We start from the raw sequence: 14,299 nt of genomic DNA on the forward strand, positions 1-14,299 counted from the left end.
GGGCTACCGCAGACTACCTTAAGGTAGTTAATCACCAACATGGGAAGTCGGCTAATATTCATGTGGCTGAAATCGTAGTGGGACCAGTTCTTCCTGTAGTCCCCCCCCACCCCGAGTATTCCACCTCCATCTTCCCAACCCCCCCTCCTCTTATCCCTTCTAGTAATCCATCTCTGGGTACAACTAGGACCATGGTGTCAGAGGGGCAAATTGTCCCAGAGGGCAAAACCCATAGCAATAAGCGAGCTATTCACCTTCTCCCTGAGGCAGCCCGGTTTGTGGTTATCCTAAGCGGAGTTCCCAAGCTTTCTACCTCTGTTAATTAAACTTTTACATCTTTGAAAAATATGGTCCTTAGTTGGTTAAACAAATATAGACCTCTCCCCCTTGGGGTCAACAGTGAAATTATGTTAGTTAGACGAGTACCATGGGTGGGTTCGACAAGGAAAAATATCACTGGTGATTGTGTCCTGATAAATTTCAGGGACCCGAGGACGGTGGCCCATATCTGCAATTGGCCTCTGGCTTCACCAGACACCTCAATACAAACTCTGCCACTGTCATCCTTTTATCCTGACAAATTTTAGCGGTTTGGGGATGAGATGGATGAGTGCTGGTCATGGGTAACACCCAGAAGACCTCGCAGGGGTGACTGGTCAAGGCCGCCCCCAAGAGTCCGCGGGAGAGGTGACTGGATCTCGCCCCATCATCACGGCCCATATAGCCAATTTATGCACCGTAACAGATTCAGTTGCCTGGACATGGTCGACTGACATGGCATCAGGGGTGGGGTTAATCAGCAGCGGTGCACTAGCCTATTTATTTTATTTACTTATTTGAATTTATAATGTGCAACAGCTACCCACAGTGGGTTTCCCGGCGCAAGGGAAAGACTGAAGAAGAAAAGGACAACGCGGCAGTACTATGGAACAAAAGCAGCAACTTATATATTTATTAAAAAAGCATAGTTTTCAATTTTTTCCGGAAACAAAATAGGTTGGTTTCAGATTTCAGGTCAATTGGAAGCGCGTTCCAATATTTGGGACCTAGATGGAAAAAGGCTCGACCCCCCCATTCTTGCAAGTTTGAATCTTGGAACAACAAAGTCGCAATTTGCGGAGGATCTTAATGTGCGACTAGGCTTGTAAGGTTGGACAAGACTCTGCGAGTATTTTGGGGCCGTGCCCTGTTTGATTTTAAAGAGATAGCACAGGGCTTTAAATTGTATATGGCTAGAGACCCTAAGCCAGTGTAAATCTCTGAGAGCCTGAGAGGCCGATGATTTCCTCGGGATGTTAAGAAGAAGTCGGGCCGATGAGTTTTGTACAACCTAAAGCTTAATAATCATTGCTACGTCTGCACCGAGGTAGAGGACATTTCCATAGTCCAGGCGAGAGGTTACTAACGCCTGGACTATGGTTCTCCTGGTGGCATGGGGCAACATCCATAGATTTTTCTGGAGCCAACGCAGGGTGGCAAAGCAGATGGCGGCCACCTTAGTGGCTTGCTGCCTCATGGAGAGTTTATCATCTATAAGAAATCCGAGGTTTCGAACCACAGATGTTGGTTGGGGAAGGGGTCCCATATCACTGGGCCAGTGTTGTGGACCCCAGAGATCATTATGCTTCCCCAGGATGATAACCTCGGTTTTGTCACCATTTAGCTTGAGCAAATGCCTCTGCATCCACTCAGCCATACGAGACAATCCGGACTTTAGGGTCGATACACTGTTACTCTCACTGCTGGAAAGGGAGAAAACCACTTGGGTGTCATTGGTGTATGAAAAAATAGTCAGCCCAGCATCCTTCGTGATGGTAGCCAGGGGTCTGACATAGATGTTGAACAATAGGGGGCTGAGTATGGACCCTTGCGGGACACCATACGCCGATAGACAGATGTCAGATGTGGCTTTTGTAGAAAAGACCTGGAAAGTGCGCTCACTTAAAAAGGAGGCAATCCAGGCTAGCGCAGGACCATCCACTCCCAGGGACCGGAGAGAGCTCAAAAGAATGGAGTGGGACACAGTATCGAACGCCGCGCTCAAATCCAAAAGGATGAGTGCTGATGTTTCCCCGCGGTCGATACCGTGCCGCAAACTCTCCGTCATCCCCAGTAGGGCCGTCTCGGTGGAGTAGTGCGTGCGAAAGCCAGACTGGGAAGAGTGTAAAAATCCCAAACTTTCCACAAGATGGTTTAACTGAGTATTAACGTGTCTTTCCAACACTTTTGAGAGAACAGGTAGCAAGGATATGGGTCGAAAATTCTCAAGGTTGGACATATCGACTCCGGCCTTTTTTTGAAGAGGAACAACCATTGCGTGCTTCCAATCCTGGGGCATAAGGGACTCGGTTAGGGATGCATTTAAAAGTCTCATAAGGACCCGTCGTGGTTCAGGATCCAGTAACTTTAAGATTTTGGCAGGTACAGGATCACAAGGAGAACCCGATCTTATACTGTTCATACAAGAAAGGAACGAAACTTCGTCAAACAATTGCCAATTAGTAACCTTCGCCGTTGGGAGTGATTGCTCCATCCCTTCTGCCAGTTCCGACTGATGTTCATTAACAGTCGAGGGAGCGCTCATAGAATCGTATATGCGCTTGACCTTGGTAATAAAGAATTCCGCGATAGAATTGCATTGAACTTCGTCCAAAGCTGGGGGTGTCGGAACAGTATCCGCTCCTGTCAGTTTTTTAACAACGGAGAAGAGAGTACGTGGGCAATTTTGAGCTTGCGTCACAGTATTCACAGTGTAGGCAGCTTTCGCATTTCTGCATTGTGAGTGATATCGCTTTAGGGCCTCTTTATAGACAGTCTTCTGTGAATCTGAATAAGAGTGTCTCCATTTCCTTTCTAGGGCCTTACATTCAGTTCGTAAGACCTTCAAGTCAGGAAAAAACCAAGGAGCCGGGGAACAATGTGACCTAGAGTGTTTCGGGGTTAGAGAAAGGAGAGTGGTTGCAGCATTGGTGAGCCAATGAGACACGACCATATTCAATTCCGTAACTGAAGCATCACTGTCTTCGGGGCGGGCATTCAAAAGGTGTTGGTTCAACTTTGCAATATCAAGTTTACCCCACCGATGAATTAATTCGCCCTTACCACAGCCATTCATAACCAAATTCTTAGTGTAGGATAAGGAGAAGTGGACAGCAAAATGGTCGGACCATTCCAGCGGGCGGGCACTCTGTGAACAATCAAACGGAAGATTGGAAAGAATAGGATCCAATTGATGTCCAGCAGAGTGAGTGGGTCCAGAATTACACAACGAATGGTTGAGAGTCTCCAGATCCGATAGAAAACGCTTGCTGGTAGTACACAAGGGATCTTCTAGATGCAAATTGAGATCACCGAGAATGGTGAAATTTGCTGCCCTAAGAAGTAGGGGAGCTATGCTCTCAGCAAATGAAGATATCCAAGTGAGAGAATTTCCAGGGGGGCGATAGACCAAGAGGCCGGATAAGGTGAACTGAGGATTAATTATTAATTTGAATAGAGCAGTTTCGCTTCCAGGCTGGGGAAAGGATTCGAGTCGACAAATGTAAGTAGACTTAAAGATTATCGCAATACCTCCCCCTTTTCCAGAGGCTCTGTCCAACCTCACTATGACATAATTTATAGGAATTGCAGTTGCAATGTCAGGACTGGAGCTTTCATGAAGCCAGGTCTCGGTGAGAAACAAAGCGTCGGACTGCTCGTCAACAAGAAAATCATAGATATTTTGTTTGTGCTTTGAAAGAGATCTACAATTAATGCTCAAAAACTGAAGTATAGAGCGGTTAGGAGATTTTGTAGGGGTTTTTGTCCGCCTACCTCGTGTGCGGACCTGACGCATTGCCTTACAGTTAGACATTTTGCCAGTATGGAAGTTACATCCACTGCATTGAAAATTATGAATTGGTAGAGAACAGGGATCACAGTCAAGATGTGGAATAGGGCGTAAGGTTTTTAGAACCTCACCAGTATATGAGTAGGCTACTGATCGAAGGGGGCTAGTACTGGAACTAAACGTTGGAGTCATGGCCCCTGGGCCCGTTCTAGCGCGGGCGAGGCAGGACTCTGGCTGGACTCCGGCGTGAGTCCAGCGTGCCCGCTGCGCGTAACCGCTGCGTGTCAACAATGGCAGGTTTAAATAGGGCCGTGTTCAGCCCGTCTAAAGACTAGAGCACTCACCGAAATGGCGCTGCGATGTGTCCCTGCCTCAACCAAGATGGCTGAGGAAGTCTGTGGCACTAAGTGACCCGCCCGAAGTAGTGGTGAGTTTACAATTTATAATGCGAGTGAGCGCTAAATGTGAAAATAATAAAATAATAAAATAACGATTTAGCTGGGTCTAGTTGCACTCGAGGTATACGGGCGCTTACTACCAGCAATTTGAGTAAAGATGGGGGCCGAGATGTTGATAACGGACCACTTATTTTAGCCGGGGCATGTGAGAAATCTTCCCCCAGTCCCAACGACAGGAGTACTATCCCTTGTGCCCGGAATCGTTTGCAGGTCACTCGGGATTTACCTGATCCAGTTGCAAATGGGCCAAACAATTGCACTAATAAAGATTTGGGTGAAATGGGTCCTATCTCTATTGTTTCCTGGAATTTGGCGGGACTGGCTAATAAACTTGACTCCCCGGATTGGGGGTCATTCATAGATGCACAAGATGTTTGCCTTTTCCAGGAGACATGGGCTAGGGAAGACCATTGGCGTGCAGGGTTTGCCACATTTTCAATCTTGGCGAAATGGGGGGGGAAGGGACGCCCGTCTGGCCGACTACTCATTTGGGTGGGCTCCCATTTGGGGTGTAAGGCGAGGTCCCTCGAAACCAACTCTGTGGACGTCCAATGTGTACTCCTGGAGTGGCCAAATGCCGTTAAACTAGCATTGGTCAATGTTTATTCAAGACCAGTGGGTATAGCAAATGTCTCTGGCACAATTGAGGAATTAGCATTGTTTTTGAGTTCCATCCCGCAAAGCACCCCGTACGTGGTTGGGGGAGACTTCAATTGTCAATTTGAGCCCCTCCCTTCATTTGTGGAAGGCGCACCATGGAGGAGGATGACCAATGGGGAATCCCTCCTCTGGTAGGCCCTCCAGTGAAGTCGTGGACACCAGTAATCACTCAAATTACGTGCTTGACCCTAGTAAATTCTCTAAGGACCTGTAAAGGCCAGGCAAGCAGAGATATCCCTCCTAAACCGACTTTTACCAAACCGGGGCACAATTCTCGCCTGGACTATGTATTTGTGGAAATGTGCGACTGGGTCAGAGTTGTGGACTTCAATGTAATCCCCGAGATGAAAGTGACCACAATGCGGTGATTTTAAAATTTGCGGTGCCGGGTGTTACTCTTTCCACTCAGGGGGGCGATGATTTCATGGAGTCAAGTATGATCCTATCTAGCAATCGGCGTAGAGTTAGATGGCCCAAAATTATAGGAAACCCTAAAGATATTCAGAGGTTGTACGCGTAGACTGTACCAATTTTATCCAAAATTGAAAATCTTATCCAGCAACTCCCGTCTGTAGAGAGCTATAGAGAACTGGGGGACATTCATCTGGAGTTGTGTGGTACCTTAGCCGAGGAGTTGAACCCAGTACAGAGGGTAAAGAAAGGCAAGGGGACGCGTGCTTTGTGGTATAACGTTGCCTTCAGGAAGGCCAAAGCTGACCTATTAGAGGCCATGAAGCAACATGATAACATTGTATTGATTAGGGCTAAGAGGAAGGAGTACAAACATCTTATCCATAACGCCAAGATCGAATGGGATAATGACAACTGGACGGACATGATGGGTGCTCTCAAATCCAGAGACGCCCGGAAATTCTGGCAGATTGTCAAAAACGGCTCTGCTGATCCCACTCCAGCAGTGGAGGCTAACATTGCACCCAGTGTGTGGGAGGCCCAATTTCGATCCTTGTATGTCCAGGCCGATATAGATCAGTCCGGGGACCAAGCAGACCTAGTGGCAGGTTCCACCCTCATGCCATTTTTGGAGTCGGATAAATTCACCATGGCGGAGGTTGGGGCAGCTATTTCTAGACTCTCCGCAGAAAAAGCACCAGGGTTGGATAAACTCCCAGGTGATTTATTTAACACCTTGACTGCTAAGACAATTACCGCTGGGTGCTGAGCTTATATGAATACCATTGTTTCATGACGAGCTCAGCTCGTCATAAGCACACGACCAGTGTACTGCATGACGAGCTGAGCTCGTCATGAGCAGCGAAGGGGTTAAACACGAACCTATGGTGTGGGCTCCTTACCTACAGGTGGTATTCAACGCAATTCTAGGAGGGATGTCAGTGCCTACTACTTGGCTGGGGGCGGAGATCGTCCCCATCTTTAAGAAGGGCTCTCCTCTGCTCCCAGCCAATTATAGGCCCATCAGCTTAATCGACATCCCACAAAAGATTTTTGCGAGGCTGATCTTGGATCGCCTACTAGAATGGATGCTAGACCACTCTGTTATGAGCCCCTACCAAGCCGGTTTCAGGAATAAAGTATCTACTATAGTTTTCCGTCTTGCCCTCTTATTTTGGGAAATGGTCCAGTTGGAGGGTGGCAGCCTCTATACTGTATTTGTTGCCCTACGAGTGGCCTTTGATCTTGTACCCTGTAGGAAACTTTGGTCCGTGCTTTCTAACCTGGGGGTCCCGCATCATCTCCTAAATATAGTTATCAGATTACACACAGATAACTACGCTCAGGTCAGATGTGGCAGGGAGGGAACTCTATCCAATAGATTCCCCGTTGACATGGGGGTTAGACAGGGTTGTGTGCTAGCACCGACCCTGTTCTGTCTCTATGTCAATGGGGTCATTGCCCATCTGAATGGGGTTGAAAACAGCGATGCCCCCAAACTTTCATGCAGCCGGGTGCCGGCAATTATGTTCGCAGATGACACCCTGCTGCTGTCCAAGTCGCCAATGGGGATACAGCGAGTCCTCTATGGTTTTGAGGCATTCTGTAAAGACCATGGCCTTGAAATCAACGCTTTGAAAACCAAATATATGGTTTTCAATCCACCATCTAAAACTCGCCCTAATCCGTATATTGGTGATAACAGGCTAGAAAGGGTCCGAACCTTCGAGTTTCTGGGGATCACCCTAAACGAAAAGATGTCGTGGGGGCACCACCAGGAGAAATCTCAACTAAAGCTGGCCCAAATAGCAGGTGGAATTATTAAGCTCGTCAGCAAAAATAAATCTTCCTCCAAGCCGGTTGGTCCCCCGTTAGAGATCTATAGAGCACAGGCCAGGGGTGCGGTTATGTATGGAAGCGAACTCTGGGGCTACGCGTGTAAACGTGACATAATAGCAACAGAGAACAAATTTATTACACAGCTTTTATCACTTCCTCCTAGCACCCCCTTGTTGCCAATGAGGCTTGATTTGGGTTTGAGACCCCTTGATGAAGATTTGGGCCTACGGCCTTTAATATTTTGGCGTTGGCTATGGTCTGTACCAGCGTTACTCAATTATAGATCAGAATTGCAGGAAATCATTACCCTTCCAAATGTCGGTATAATTCCCTGATTAAAGTATATAAAGAATGAATTAGGGTGATTAGGACTACTTACCTTATTGTCCGATCCACTGTCATCATGCTCTAGGGTCACACGGAGGCAGCTTGTCACACTGTATCAGGAAAGCAAACTTGCTGTACACTCACAAAGAACAGGCTCGGGCACCTTAACGGAATCATTTTTAATGGCTAAGGACATCTACAGGTTCGAACCCGTCTTAGATGTTATATTTCCAATCACTCTCAGGAAATTGTATCTTCAATGGAGGTACGGCAGTTTGCCGATTAGAGCTTATACCAGTAAATGGTCCGAGTCCTCGCCGAGCCATTGCCCAGGGTGTAAACTAGAGCAGGAAACTGAGTTGCACATACTGTTCTTTTGTAATGTTTATGCACAGGCTAGGAGGCAATGGATTGTCCCGCTGTGTAAAAGCCTGGGCCCTTATTTATGATGCCTTGCATCAGTTTTGCGCCGCCGGTGTGTCACTTTTTGTGACGCACTAGCGGCGTACAAAATGCGCCTTGTTGCGCCATATTTAAAAAGTGACGCATCTAGGTAGATGCGTCACTTTTTAAACCCCTGCACCACATTATACCTGCGTCAGGTATAATGTATGCAGGGGGGCGTTCCCCCGCAAAAAGCCTCGTAATAGTGACGCAGTGAAATCTATGAGATTTCACTGCGTCACTTTTAGGACGCTGTTGCGTCAAAATCTTGCGCCTGCCTCACAGCAGGCATAAGACTGACGCAAGCCCTTTCACATCGGGCTTTCGCCATGTGAAAGGACGCATTGCTGGAGTTGCGTCACTTTTGTGACACACTTCAGCAATGCGTCACTTTTGCGCTTACAGATGCGTCAGAAATACTGACGTATCTGTAAGTCCTTGCGACATGATGCATCATACATTAAATATGACGCATCATTGGTGTCGCAAGGGGTGCGCAGTGAAAAGTGACGCATCGCTGTTTTCACGCAGCGATGCGTCACTTTTCATAAATGAGGCCCCTGGGGTTCTCCCATTGTTTGCATGCATATAGGGTCTTCAAAACTGACTTATCTGGGCTTATAGTTTTTGCAATAGCCAAATACCTGGGAATAGTCTGGCACAAGAGAATACACCTATTAATTGGGGATGTATGACAACTACTAAACTGCAAATCTATCACAGTAATAATTTTTATATGTATGAGGCTGATCCTCGTTTTATAAAAAATTTTTTAATGTTCTTAAACTTCTATTTTTAGCTGTTCTCAATGTAATGTTTCTTTGTACCTTTTATGGCAATAAGTTGCCGAAATAAAGTTGATGATGATGATGATAAATAATTAATTCCACCCTCTCTTAAAAGAAGTGGGTACGGGAGCTCCCATGAACACTGGAGTGGGGTATTTCTGCATTCTGCATTCCCTGCTGCCCAGGAAAGGAACTGAAAAGTCTGTGGAATTTCTGTCTTCTTGAGTACATTTGTTTCTGCGGCAGGTAAGTCGGGATGTTATGAATTGCAATACTCTACTTTTAGAATGCTGCGACCAGAAAACCGGAATTATAATGGGGTGTTTGTTTTCAGATTGGCGTATTTTAGGAAACAATGGTTTAAACCTAATTAAGTGGACGACCTTCGAGTTGTGAGTGACTGACAACCACAGAGCAGATGTCTGGAATTCACCACATCCCACGTGCACATAATTGACATATTAGTGAATCGTTATCACATGTTGACTTTACTTTGGCTGAGCGGAAGCTTCTGCTGAGATCAATATTTGTGAGAGAAGCAAAATCTCTAATACCCGCCGCATCTAACCTCAAAAGCTCAGTTGAGTCGCAAGAAATATGTACTGTGCCACTATTTACACCCCTATGGCAACAACATTAAGGCTAGGATCCCGACGGGCTTACGATAAGTAATACTGTTCTTGCATTCCAGTGACAGGTGAATTTCAGGCCATCCATCTTACCGGGTTAAATAAATATTATTCATATAAATGATGTATTGCATATTTTGATGCAATCTAAAGCTGCTTTCTCTGTTTTTTGCAAAATGCATTGCTTCGGAAAAAATACCAATGCAGCATATTTTGGGCCTAAAATATGGATGCCTGAGGAAAATGAGAGCCTTTTTCGCCTGTCCAACTAGGTGTTATTTTTGGAAGCATGGTCAGCGGTTTATAAGGAGTATTCAATTCGTATTCAAACATTTAAAAGACGGAGATAAATTAAAAATATACGTTAGGGATCTGTGCACTCTAAATGATGAAAGAATGGAAACATTTAATTAAAGCAAATCTATAATTATATACAATAACAAATTAACAATTGTGGTACACAAAAGTGTTCGTTGTAGATTTGGTCTTCTAAGTTCTACCTGACCCACTACTATATTGAGTAGCAGTGCCTAATCTATCCTGGTGGTTGCGGGTTGCAAACATTAGCATTCAATTTCCAGGACCATTCCCTACATTTCTTCATCAGACTTTCATCCAGCGCAAGAAATTGAAAGATTGAAAAGGAAGAACAACGAGTAAGAGAAAGAAAGGACATTAGTGACAAAGCGAGAAATTGTGGATGAAAGAGATTGTTCAAGAGTAATCTAAACAGGGAACAGCCATTACAATGCGGGTTTTACCACGCGTTGGTTTTACATCGCATGCGCTACAACGCATGCGATGTTACAACGCGTGGTAAAACCACGCATACCATTACATCGCATGCGCTTTTACAACGCATGCGATGTAATGTGTAATGGCGGCGGCAGCGGCAGGGGTGGCTATTCACGTTGTTGTGAGGAAACAGGCTGTTTCCTCACATTGACGTGAAGCAAGCAGGAAGGAGGAAGCAGGATACTGTGGCAACGCTGGATAGGAGAGAGGTAAGCGGGTTTGTGCATGGGGTGGGGGTAACTTTTGTAGGGTTTAGGGTAGTTTAAAAGTAGTGTGGTAAAGTTTGTGTTTTTTTTATGTTTTAGTGTGTGTTGTGGTGTTGTCGTGTTTGTTTAGTGTAGTGTATTGTGGAGGGTAGTGTAGTGTTTATGTAGTGTAGTGATTTAGGTTTTAGGGTAGTGTAGTGTTGTAGTGTTTGTTTATTGTAGCGTATTAGGGTTCAGGGTAGTATGGGGGTGGGAGTAGTGTGTGTGGCATAGTAGTGTTTTAGGGTTTAGGGTAGTGTAGGGGTGGGAGTAGTGTAGGTGGCATAGTAGTGTTTTAGGGTTTAGGGTAGTGCAGGGGTGGTAGTAGTGTGGGTAGCATAGTAGTGTTTTTTTTTTTTTTTTAAGAGAGACAGCTGCCCCAGCAAAGAGGCGTCCCGGCGCTAAGGAATCACAGGAGCTATACTGAGGAAGAAGGAGGAAGACAGACAGGAGTCCTAAGGAGAGGGGAACAGATGGGTCTTAATGGCTTTCCGGAAGGCAGACAGGTTTTCCAAAGAACGAATGTGCAGTGGTAAGGAGTTCCAGAGCTTGGCTCCCAAAACCCTAAAGGAGCGACGCCAGTACGGCAAAGCTTTGTACGGGGTACAGTCAAAAGGTGCTGGCCTAATGAGCGCAAATTGCGCTGTGGCACGTACGGTGTTAGAAGCGGGCGCAGAAGTTCTGGGCATCCAAATTTGAGGATCTTGTATGTCATGATGAGAGTTTTGAACTGAATACGAGATTCAATGGGTAGCCAGTGCAACTTTCGAATGGTAGCTCTGACTGAACATCTGCGGGGAAGACCAACCAAGACTCTTGCCGCAGAGTTCTGCACGCGTTGCAGTGGTGCTATCTCCGCTTTGTTGGCGCCCAGAAGTAAAACATTGGCGTTGTCCAAGCGGGAGAGAATTGTGGCTTGGACAAAGAGTTGGCGAACCTTAGAGTAAAAAAAAACGAGTATCAGGTTGAGACTTGTCAGCAGGCCCACACAAGTAGCTGCCACCTTTTTTGTGTGGGTCTGGAAACTAAGCGAGGAGTCCATCCAGATGCCTAGGTTTTTGACCAAGGATTTAGGTGGTGGAATGGTGCCCAACGACGAGGGCCACCAGTGCTCATTCCAGTAGCTGGTATTCCCCCCGAGGAGCAGCACCTCCGTCTTGCCTGCATTAAGCTGCAGGCAGTTGTCTGTCATCCACTGGGCTACTGCAGCCAGGCCATCCCTAAATCTTGAGGCCGAAGTAGAAGGACCTTCGGTGAGAGTGATGACCAGCTGCGTGTCATCTGCATATGACACCAGCGTTAGGTCCCACTCCTTAGCCACTGCCGCGAGTGGCTGCACATATAGATTAAAAAGGGATGGAATAAGTGCAGAGCCCGGAGGGACTCCCTGGCCGATGGAATGGGGCTGGGAGAGAAACGGGGGAGCTGACACCCGGAAGGATCTGTCCTTCAGGAAAGAGCTGAACCATTCCAGGGCAAGACTGGCAATCCCTACTGTCGCCAGACAATTTAACAGAATGTTATGGGAAACCGTGTCAAAGGCTGCGCTGAGGTCTAACAGAATCAGCGCAGCACTCTGGCCGGCATCGAGGATCATCCGGAGATGTTCAGTCGTGGCCAGGAGGGCAGACTCAGTGCTGTGGCCAGGCCTGAACCCGTTTTGAAATGGGTCCAAGATGTTGTTTTGATCCATATGTGGGACAGAACGTTGTTTACATGAGCCTCTACCAGCTTAGACAGCCATGGGAGCAGCGAGATAGGTCTGAAGTTTTCCAGTTTGGAAGGGTCTAGAGTGGGCTTCTTAATAATGGGGGAGACCCAAGCTTGTTTCCAAACAGTCGGGACAGTAGCCGAAGAAATGGAAACATTAAGTATAGAGGCCAGGGAAGGCAGAAAAAATTCTAAAGATTCAATAAATTGGGCCGGCCTCATCGGGTCTGCTGGGGAGCCAGACTTGACTTTCCTGCATAGTTTAGTTAGATCCTCATACGAGATTTCTGGTATAAGCATCATGGTGGTGCCATTAATAATGGAGTTAGTGGAGTTATGCAGGTCAGAAAAGTGCTGTGGGAATGATGTGTAGATTTTTTGCACTTTTTCTACAAAGAACGTGGCAAGGTCCTCACACTGCTGCGCGGAGCTCATACTGGAGGCAGGGGATCTGCTACTCTGCAGTTCTTGTACCAATTTAAAAATAACTTTGGCGGGCTCGGGCTAGAGTTGATTTCTTCTGCATAGCATGAGGCACGCGCAGTGAAGGACTGGGTTCTTTTGGACCCAGCGGTGCCAGGGCACAACACCTGAAACCTTCGTGGGTAACCTGCTCCGGCGTACAAGTCACAGAGACACGGGACACTTCCTTCGGCGTCAAAGAGTCAAGGTTTATTTACTGCAGGGAACACAGAAGTCACGACAAGTACAACACGTGCAACTTGGGGAGACTGCTTCAAATTGGTTCTGTGGATCGCTCCTTTTATACAGTTTTTACCCATAGGCTAACATGATACACAATAGTTTACAACCCGGTTCCCACATTTAGCTCTCAGAGGGGTCGCTTTGGTCACTTTGAAACACACAAGGTCCGGAACATAAGTGCGGAAACATTTGGCGGTTCCCAACTGTAAAAACCCATCTTCCCACCATTAGCAAATTCCAGTCAGCAGTAAAGTAGATCGATATAGGAACGAAGACAGGTGCAGAGGAAGACGGAGACAGTAGGGAGATCGGAAAGGGTGTAAAAGGGGAGGTGCCGTGAAGCACGAGATACAGGCATCAAAGGGACGTGCCTAATGAGATGCACGGCTGAGACAATAAGCCCGTGCGGCAAGATGAGCCTCGAGCGGCGCCACCTGCCTTACAGTAGCAACCCCCTCATCATAAAGACACTTTCAAAGGACATGTGTCTTCCGCAAAATATCTTGGGAGTCCCAGGGTCGCGAAGCGGACAGCGTCCGTTCGCTGGCTACTTGAGGGCAAGAGACAAAATGGATGCCGTATCTAAGATGGAACCCGTGGGTACAGATGAAAAACCCACATAACAAACGAACGGTTTAAGTTAGCACAGCGAAACTGCGCACACTTACTAAACTCGTCATTTGCGGTTCATAGATACCAGACTCGACCATATTCGTGCGAGTTAAAAACACCACTTACAATTGTCACGGAACCTCAGACGCTCCTTTTGCCCTCATGTAGGCAAGCACTAGTCGGAATCATATTCGATATTCATCAGACCATCAAGATGTCGTTGTAGCATAGCTCTGTCCAACCGAGTCCCCTACATCCACGTGTATGGATTCGGAGATCTTATGCAACTTCGAGATGGCTTGATAGACAGTAGGAGCATTATCTGGAATGAAAATGCAACAGCTCGAATGGATCACTTTACATACCCCACCGCGATCTGCCAAGACGACATCCAAAACCATACGGTTTTGTAACGTCATAAGTCTCTCCGCCTGAAGTTCTGTGGTGATATTACCAAGGGCACTGGCAGTAACATTAGCTGTCGATTCTACCACTCGAGTCAAATGTCTCAGGTTCCTACTATTAACCATAGGTCCCCAAAACGGGAGGAAACCCTTGAAAAAGTCTCCTGCCTCTTGACCGGCAGTATCCTCTTCGCTAATTACGCCTCGTACAACTCTAGTCTTATGATAATCGGCATCTACAGTGAACGTCGGAGGCAACAGATTTGCAATGAAACATGAGCCCATGAAGTCAGCGGGCAACCATGTATATGCACGATCATGACAGATGAAGTACGTACCCTTGGCAGCCAGAAACACAGGGGACGGGGACATTGGCAGAACGTAACTTTCAGTGCAAGCACTTGCTCCAAGTGAGGCTTGCGAACCACGACCCACAAGACAAA

This window comes from Lissotriton vulgaris, chromosome 4_1, assembly GCF_964263255.1.
Source record: "Lissotriton vulgaris chromosome 4_1, aLisVul1.2, whole genome shotgun sequence".
In the NCBI taxonomy this organism is placed as follows: domain Eukaryota; kingdom Metazoa; phylum Chordata; class Amphibia; order Caudata; family Salamandridae; genus Lissotriton; species Lissotriton vulgaris.